At 42.3% G+C, this 9,642-nt stretch overlaps 1 pseudogene; it reads left to right on the top strand.

Annotated features, from left to right (window-relative positions):
• The first annotated feature begins 279 nt into the window (after positions 1-279).
• On the top strand, positions 280-9,108 carry LOC147440605 (uncharacterized; annotated as a pseudogene).
• The last annotated feature ends 534 nt before the right edge of the window (positions 9,109-9,642 follow it).

The raw sequence follows: 9,642 nt of genomic DNA on the forward strand, positions 1-9,642 counted from the left end.
TGTTTTCAACGTGTGAGAAGAGAGAGATATCCCCCAAGATGCAATCACCTACGCTTTTATGCTTGATACTACCTTGGTCGGTTGGTTGGCATGTATGCCAAATGTGGTGTATTTCAGAATTCACAAACCTGCTTCAGGAACTTCTTGTCCTAAATGTCGTGGTTGTTTACAGATTGCACGATGTTCCCAACACGGACCGGCATGGCTAGGAAGCTGTGGGATGCTTTCAATGTGTGACTAGAGAGAGCCGTCCCTCAAGGTGCAATCACCTACGCTTTTATGCTTGATACTACCTTGGTCGACTTGTATGCCAAATGTGGTGTACTTCAGAATTCACAAAACGTGACTTCAGAAACTTCTTGTCCGGAATGTCATCTCTTGGAGTGCATTGATTGCGGGATTTGCCCAATAGGGACATGGCATTTCTCCAGATGTAATTACCTATGCTTGCATCTTGAAGGCATGTAGTCCTATGCAGGAATGGGCAACGATGATATTGTGAGACAGGGGCTCCGTGCTTGCTATTTCCTTGATATACATGTATGCCAGATACAGTGTGCTTCAAAAAGCACAAAAGGTTCTTGAGGAACTGCCGTCGTAGAATATTAAGTCTAAGAATGCACTAATTGGTGGATATGTTGGTTTCAACAGATGTGAAGCGAGTGAATCTCTCCAGATGCAGTCACCTATGATTTCATCTCGAAGGCATGTGACACTATGCAAGACGCTGATATGAGCAAGAAAATTCACGATGGTGTCACTAGTCAAGGCCTTGGTCACCATGTATGCCAAATATGGTGTACTTCAGAAAGCACAAAAACTACTTTAGGAGCTTCTTGTGCAGGATTTGTTGAACTCTTGGAATGTACTGATTACAAGATATGTGGAAGAGGGCATGACCAGGAAGCTTTGGGCTATTTTCGGCAGATGCAAAGTCAAAGCATTGTTTGCGTGAAAACAAGAAGGAAAATGAGAATCCCTATAGCCTTGCACACACCACACTGTCGAAAAGAAACACCTCAAAGCTACGAAAAGCACCTATGTCGAACACCTGTAGAGTCGGGAGGAAAACAACCCTAACCCGAACCATGATTAAAATTTATGAAAAATAGACCATAAAGATGAATCTCGTGTCATGTAGACCTCCGTAGAGTATCCATATGCTTGATTCCGATACCAAACGAGAGAGTTACAAGCTTTCGAAGTTGGGGTATCTTTCAAAAGCGCCAAAAAAGCTAGTCTCTGTTAGAAAAAAGGGTGTGCAGGGATTGCACTTATTAAAAGGGGATTTTTTTGGCTCTTATTCCAAGGATTTTCTCTCTCTCCTTAGCCGACATCATTTCCCCCTTTGGACACCTTTTAATTGGTCCATTTTAGGCCTTTTTTGGGTGAAAAATGAGATGTCGGCCACTTTTTGACCAAGGCAAGTGGGGAAGGGGATGTTCAGTGGACCAAAAAGGTGGCCAAGCTCCTAGGAAGCTGGCCGTGTGGACTAAAAATGGTGCCCCCTCTCTCCCCCAACACCCACAAGCCCTCACAAGCAAGGCAAGGAAGCTCCATTAGCTCCTTTGATACACGCTTAGGGGGTACCCACTCCCCCCCTTATACCCTCCAATTTCCACTTGTTCCCCCCCATGTGGGATTACTCCATTGCCACTTGGCACCATCCTCCCACCGCCCCACTTAAGCCAATGAAATTTTTGTTTTGCCCCCCACATCGAGCAGTCTTGGCGGACGGGTGGCGGGTGACTCCGAGCACCGAATGCAATGTTGTAAAGCCCGGCTCAGAGCTTATCACTTCGGCTATTTCCAAAAATCCTTGGCCACACCTTTTCTAAGTAAATCCATCAAATCAGCCCACGTGTATCCGTACCCACTTTCTAAGTAAGGAACCACCCACTTCCAATGCATGTAACTTATGATGTATGAGTCTGATTCACCGGCTATCGAGCATGATTGAGAGTACTCATTGAAAACCACCTTTTAAGAGTTCGACCAACCCAAACTCTTGAAAATAACTAAGCACCAAGCCTTTATACATAATTTTTACAAGAGCACTCTGAAAACTCAAAGCATTGTGTACATCTCTGTACTCGAGGCTAGTGAGCAAGCTTTTTAGCATGACTTAGTGACTTCATGCTTATCCAAAAGATGCCTAACATAGCTTGCCAACCCCCCCTTGCCTGCTTAGTCATTCATGACAATCAGAGGCCCCTAGGGTGAATAACTGTTGCATTTCATCCCGACAAACCTCATCCACATTTTCAGATGTCTCCACATTGTCTCCTTCTATTGATAGCATTTCTTCAGTCACAATTGTCATCAAACGTGCCAGATACTTCTTCAATCTGTAACCATTAACACGATACTTATGATGTGCATTATTTAAGTCTGCCAACTAATATGTGCCATTTTCAAACTTGTTTACAACAGTAACAGGACCTTCCCATTTGATTTGAAACTTCTTTTGAAAGGTATTGTCCAATTTACTATTGTATCGCAACACTAAATCACCCTTCTCAAAATTTTTATCTTCCACGCACTCATTGGCTTTTAGCTGAGCCTTCCTTGACACTTCTTCATAGTAGCTCAAAGCTAAAACTCTATCCAATTGCAAGCATTGTAAATCTAATAACCTTTTCTGCCATGCATTTGTTTGCTCCTCATCTTCTAATGATAACAAATTGAGAGCAGGAATTTCCACTTCAATTGGCAATAAAGCTTCCTTGCCATAAACCAAGTGGTAAGGGGAAAATCCTTTGCTCGTTTTGATAGTAGTTCTATAGGCCCATAACACACAAGGCAGCTCTGAATCCCAAGTCTTCACAAGTGTCTGCATCATCTTTGTCAAGATCTTTACCAACTCTCCATTGAATATTTCATTAAGACCATTGCATTGGGAATAATAGGGAGAACTGTACCTATGCTGTATATGGAGCTTTTTGCATAAGAAATCAAACAGTTCTCCTCTAAATCTTGGTCCTCTATCAGAAAGTAGCTCTAGTGGCACACCAAATTTGCAACATACATAAACAAAATTTCCCACCTCTTTACTGGTAATCTGTTTGATAGCCTTGGCTTCTGCCCATCGTGACAAATAATCCACTCCTGTCAAGATGTAAGCATTTATTTTGCTAGTCAAAGGTAAGGGTCCAATGGCATCAAGACCCCATTTTTCAAACACGTCAGAAGCTAGAATTGTCTTTCGCAATTCAGGCTTCAAAATTCTCTTTCCCATCCTCTGACAAAGCAAACATGACTTGCACCAATGATTAACGTTCCGTTGAATACTCGGCCATATATAACCTTCTTGCAAGATCTTATGCAACATGATCTTCATAGCAAAATGGCCTCCACAAAACCCCTCATGATTTTCTTCCAGAATTTTGTAAATTTCTTCTTTCCAAGGCACACAACGCAGAACCAAATCACCTCCTTTCATGTAAAGCACATCATCAAGAATTCTGTATTTTCTCGCTTTTCTTATGAATGCATACTTTTTAGAAGACGGTAAACCTTCAGGTAGAATACCTGTCAATAGAAAATCCACTTCCTTTGATAAGATTTTCCTCCCATGATATAAAGGGGCATCTTCCTTCACCGCAAACACACAAAGTGATCATTTCTTGGGCCTCATCATGAGCTTCTTCATTTTCAGACCTCTCAACATGCTGCAAACTCCATGATTCGAGATTTTTGAGCAACGCTTTCACTTTGAAGCATAAATTTTTCAATTTAGGGTTCTTATTCTTCCATACTCCCAACACTTGCTTCACAACCAACAAAGCATCTCCTTTAATTTGCAAGCGTCTAATTCCCAATTGTAAGAAAATATGCAAACCACCTTGAAGAGCCATGTATTCTGCTTCATTATTACTCTTTGCATCAAGTTTCAGCCCTTGCTTCCTCATAAGCTTTGCTTTTGCATCATAAATAACAATGCCTCCTGAAGCAGCATCATGACTTCTTTGATAAGAACCATCAAAGTATAGTAGTGAAGCATTAGGGATGGCAAGAGTCCCAACTTCCCTCTTTCGCACCACCTCTTCTTTAACCAAAACCGGAGTATCCTTATAAGTAAGAAGATGTGCCAGGGTAGCCCGAGTACTTTCCTCCACCAAAAAGGTGAACTAAAACTCTTGAAGCTCAATAACCCATTTCATCACTGTTTTTGATATATATAAATTATTGAACAGCTAGCTGGGGAAGCGATGAATAATTGGTGAGAAAAGTGAATGACTTTTACAGAAAGTAGTGTCTAAATCGTCTGCAAGCATAAACCATACTGGTCATCACCAATTCAATTTCAAAAAAATATCTTTCATGAGGAGTCTTCACTCTGCTAGCATAATGAAGAGGCTTCATATAAAGAGATTCCTTCCCCCTTTGCAATAATATAGCTCCAATAGCATCATCTCCCACTAATGGGTTGACATAAAACTCCTTTTCCCAGTTAGGAGCTTGCATAATAGGTAATGTACTCAAAACCTTTTTAACTTTGTCAAAAACATCATCACAGTCATGAGACCACTCGAAGGGATCATTCTTAACTTTTTGCTGCAATGGATACAATAGATGTGATGCCAAAGGTATGAAGCGAGACAAATATTTAACTTTTTATATGAAAGTGGTGAACTGTTTGGTATCTTTTGGAGGTGACACTAACAACAAAGCCTCCACTTTCTCTGGATCTGCTTCAATCCCATTTTCTGAAATTACATGCCCCAAAAGCTTCACCCATGGCTGTGCCAAATGACATTTTTTAGGATTGAGCTGACCCTCGCATTCATCATACCTGGCAAAAGTCATTTAAAGCTTTTGAACATGCTCTTTTCGTGAACTGTATACACAAAAATAATCTATGAATCCTTTGAAAACTTCCCAAGAAACGGGGTAAGGACCCAATCTACTTTTCTTTCAAAGGCTCCTGGCCCATTTGTCAATCCAAAAGGAAGGCAACAAAAGCAGAAACAACCCCATGGCGTGATAAAAGTAGTCTTTTTTTTGTCTTCAGGAGCAAGGATAACCTCAAAGTATCCTAAATAACCATCGCAGACACTATATCTCTCAAAACTAGCCACTACATCTAGCAATTGATCAATAAAAGGAAAAGGGTAAGGATCTTTCTTGGTCACCGCATTTAGTGGCTTGTAATCAACACATACTCTCCAACGCTCATCTTTCTTTGGGGTGACTACTACAGGGCTCACCCATTCATCATTATCCACTGGCACAATGAACCCTGCATCCAAAAGCTTATCCACTTCTTCCTTTAAGGCATTCATCTGCCCCTTGCCCATCGTCCTTAACTTTTTTCTGATTGGTTCTGCCCCTTCAACTAGCTCAATCTTCACATGATCCCCAACAAAACCCCTTATTTCTTGATATGAGGTAATGAAAAGATTTGGAAACCTGTCCAACATTGCTAACTACTCCATTCTTTCTCCTTGTGTCAAATTAGTACTCAACATATTTTGAATCAACTCTTTCTTCACTGGTAGTTTCTGTTTAGGTTGTATCAACTCTTCAAGTTTCTCTAAACGGCTTGAAGAATTTATATTCCCTGATAATTGCAGCACTTCACTAACTTCTCTCTGTTCCTCATCCAACAGCAAGAATGACACTTCACCCTCATCACTGGAACTCGAAGTAGTGCTACTTTCTGAGTCTTCAGAACTACCATCACTGGTAGTTTTGAACTCATCATTATCACTCACATCTTCAAGTGCCATAGGTTGTTTGTAGTCATATCAAACACCCTCTTTTCACCATTCTTGCCATGCACACTGATTGTTCCCTTGCCCCAATATTGCACGGCACCAACATCTCTCAACCAAGGTTGTCCCAAAATGAGAGGAAAGGCTCCCAGACCAGCTGGCATAACATGAAAGTTCACCATAACTTTCACGTTAAAGAGTTCAACTTCCAAATTCTTGATCATCCCCAAACATTTCACCTTGGCATGGTTTGCTAGTCGAATCCAAAACCCAGAGCTTCCGCATGTGATGAGACCCAGTCTCTCGACACATGACTGTGTGATCACACAAACTTGAGCACCTCCATCAATGTAGGCTTCTCCCATGCCCACACCTTTGTGCCAAGCATTCACCACAGGACAGATGTCCGGTAACTCTCCCACGGACAACACTCTGACTTGTCCATGCTTCAGCTCTTTTTCTGGATTCACTAATGACTTCCACTGCCTTTTAAGTTTGGACACCATATTCATCAACTGTCAAAAAGTACAATCTAATTTCCTCCCAATCAGGTCTTCCTTAAAACTGTAAGCTGTTTGGCCTTCTCCCAAATGCAAATATGCCACTTCAAATCGTCTACGAGGCTTTCTCTTTCTCTTGGCTTTTGCATCTTCACCCTCCTTCTCCTTCCCTTTCTTTCTACTAGGCCCTGGTGTTGCATAGCCTTCCCTCTCTCTTTTGACTACTGGCAACACATCTACGTCTTTCTTTTCTACCCGCACAATACCCACATGACCACCAGAGGTTGAGGCTTGATTTTCCTGTCCAGTACCTTGATCTCCTCGTATATTTAATGCATAATCATTATTTCTGTTAGGAATCTGCTGAGGAAGTGGAAACATATCCCCTCCCATCCTTGTTGGCTTTGGACAATAAGTGTGGATGTGACCAAGCTCACCACAATTATAACAAGTAGGAATGAACCTCCTCTGCGGCTCAAAACCACCTTGCCCACGACCCTGGTTAGCATTAGGATGAGCTTCACATGCCTGAGCCATCCCTCTACCACGTCCACAACCACGACCACCTCCACCACCAAGAACACTAAGTCGTATTTCCTTCATCATGGTCATCATGTCTTGCATATTTTGTTGTAATTGTTCAGTAGTAGTAGCCCTTTGAACAGGTTGTCCTCCAGCTTCTGCTTGATTCTCCTCCTTTTGTCTACCATTATATTGTTCAGGGACCGCTTTCCATTCTTTCTCTCTGGCAATGGCGACTGCCTCCTCGAAGGTGGCGGGCCTTTTCAGCTCAACTTTAAACTTCAAGCTTTCTTTTAGGTTTTCCACAAAACGGTACTTCTTTAACATGGATGGAGGGATCTCGTTTCCCAAATCCTGGGCCCATTTATCCCATAAACGGGTGAACTGCATGAAAAAATCATCAACAATTTGATTAGCCCTTTGAGTATATCCCAGAATTTCATGCCAAACTTCGTCTGGTACTTCAATGGATCGGTACTGTGCCAGGAAAGCTTGCTTCACACGATTGTAGTTCAAAACCACCTCTAGGTTTTGTGCCTGCATCAACTCCTCAAAATTGTGTAACCAAACTTTTGCCTCATCTTGTAAACTATATTGCAGCAGCCGCAACAATATAGCTCAGTATAGTATATTGTGCAGTAAGCAATTGACTTCCAACTTTTTAATAATGTTTGTGCATTTTCATTAGGCAATCCATGAAACTGTGGAAAGTCTTCTGCCATGTTTGATTGCCACAAAAACACTTACTGCATGTGACGTCGAAAACTCAAGGGATGTCGATGGATCGCTCCAGTACCTAATCCACCCCACACTAGGTAACCCGGTCCTTAGTGCTCGGCTCCACAAAACCTCACGACCCTCCAAAGGCTGCAATCCAATTATACCACCACCTCAGGTGTTGTCCACAATTTGCACATACATAGGCGGTTGTCCATAAGGACCCACATCCCTTTTACATTCACTGCCTGCAGAATAGAAATATTTCACAGGAATTGGAGCATAGGAGCACTTGCTTCTCCGTGGGGGCACCAAAATCATGTTTGCGTGAAAACAAGAAGTAAAATGAGAACTTCTATAGCCTTGCAAATACCACACTGTTGAAAAGAAACACCTCAAAGCTGCTGAAAACACCTATGTCGAACACCTGTAGACTCGGGCGGAAAACAGCCCTAATCCAAACCATGATTAAAATTGATGAAAACCAAGACCATAAAGATGAATCTTGTGTTGTGTAGACCTCCGTAGAGTATCCATATGCTTGATTCCGACACCAGACGAGAGAGTTACAAGTTTTTGAAGTTGGGGTATCTCTCAAAAGCTCCAAAAAAGCTAGTCTCTGTTAGGAAAAAGGGTGTGCATGGAATTTCAGCTATTAAAAGGGGTTTTTTTTGGCTCTTATTCCAAGGTATTTTCTCTCTCTTCTTAGCTGACATCATTTCCCCTTTGGGCACCTTTTAATTGGTCCATTTTAGGCCTTTTTTGGGTGAAAAATGAGCTGTCGGCCACTTTTTGACCAAGGCAAGTGGGGAAAGGGGATGTCCAGTGGACCAAAAAGGTGGCCAGGTGTCTGGACAGATGGTGTGGACTAAAAGTGGCAACCCTTTCTCCCCCAACACCCACAGGCCCTCACAAGGAAGGCAAGGAAGCTCCATTAGCGCCTTTGATACACCCTTAGAGGGTACCCACTCCCCCCCTTATACCCTCCAATTTTCATTTGCTCCCCCCCATGTGGGATTACTCCATTTCCACTTGGCACCATCCTCCCACCTCCCCACTTAAACCAATGAATTTTCTGTTTTGCACCCTACATCGAGCAATCTTGGCGGAGGCGTGGTGGGTGACTCCGAGCACCGAATGCAATGCTGTAAAGCCCGGCTCGGAGCTTATCACTTTGGCTATTTCTAGAAATCCTCGGCCACACCTTTTCTAATTAAATCCATCAAATCAGCCCACTTGCATTTCTTCACATGCATCCGCACCCACTTTCTAAGTAAGGAACCACCCCCTTCCAATGCATGTAACTTATGATGTATGAGTCCAATTCACCGGCTATCAAGCATGATTGAGAGTACTCATTGAAAACCACCTTTTAAGAGTTCTACCAACCCAAAACTCTTGCAAATGACTAAGCAAAACCAAGACTTTATACATAATGTTTACAAGAGCACTCTGAAAACTCAAAGAATTATGTACATCTATGTACTCGAAGCTAGTGAGCAAGCTTTTTGACATGACTTAGTGACTTCATGCTTATCCAAAAAATGCCTGACAGCGTCTCTCCAAATGAAATCACCTATGCTTTGGACTTCAAGGCAATGCTTACATATTGAATTACAAAGGGGCTGTGTGCTTGGGTGTGCCTTGATTGACATGTATTCTAGATGTGGTATGCTTGAGGATCTTTGTGTCGAGAATCTTGTCTCTTGGAACACATTATTCTCAATAGGGGCAAGGCCAGAGAGCTATTTTTCAGCTGATGTGAACTGAGCACAACAACGTTCACAACGATATTGGTTTTTTCAAGTGTGGAGGAGGATGAACTTTGCTGCTTTGTGCCCTTATGCCTGTGGCAACCTTGTCTACTACTGCTGAACTGACCTATCCCACTCTTGGACGTTGTGTGCAACCAATTTTTCCTTTTGTTGCGTACCTTGTTTCTGCTAGATATTATGTAACCTATATCATTATCCCTGGAGCATTTTCTTCATTCAGTAGACATGGATTAAACACCACAACTTGATGTCGATGATCAATCCAAAGATTGACGGGCATGTGCGAAATGGTCAAACCCCACACATACTCATCCAAACTTGCTTCAGAACCTTTCTGTCTGGAATGTCGTCTCTTGGAGTGCATTGAGATATGCCCAACAGAGAGATGGCCAAATAGCTCCGGGAAGCTCT

This window comes from Adiantum capillus-veneris, chromosome 15 (genome assembly GCF_014529385.1).
Source record: "Adiantum capillus-veneris isolate H3 chromosome 15, ASM1452938v2, whole genome shotgun sequence".
Classification (NCBI taxonomy): Eukaryota; Viridiplantae; Streptophyta; class Polypodiopsida; order Polypodiales; family Pteridaceae; genus Adiantum; species Adiantum capillus-veneris.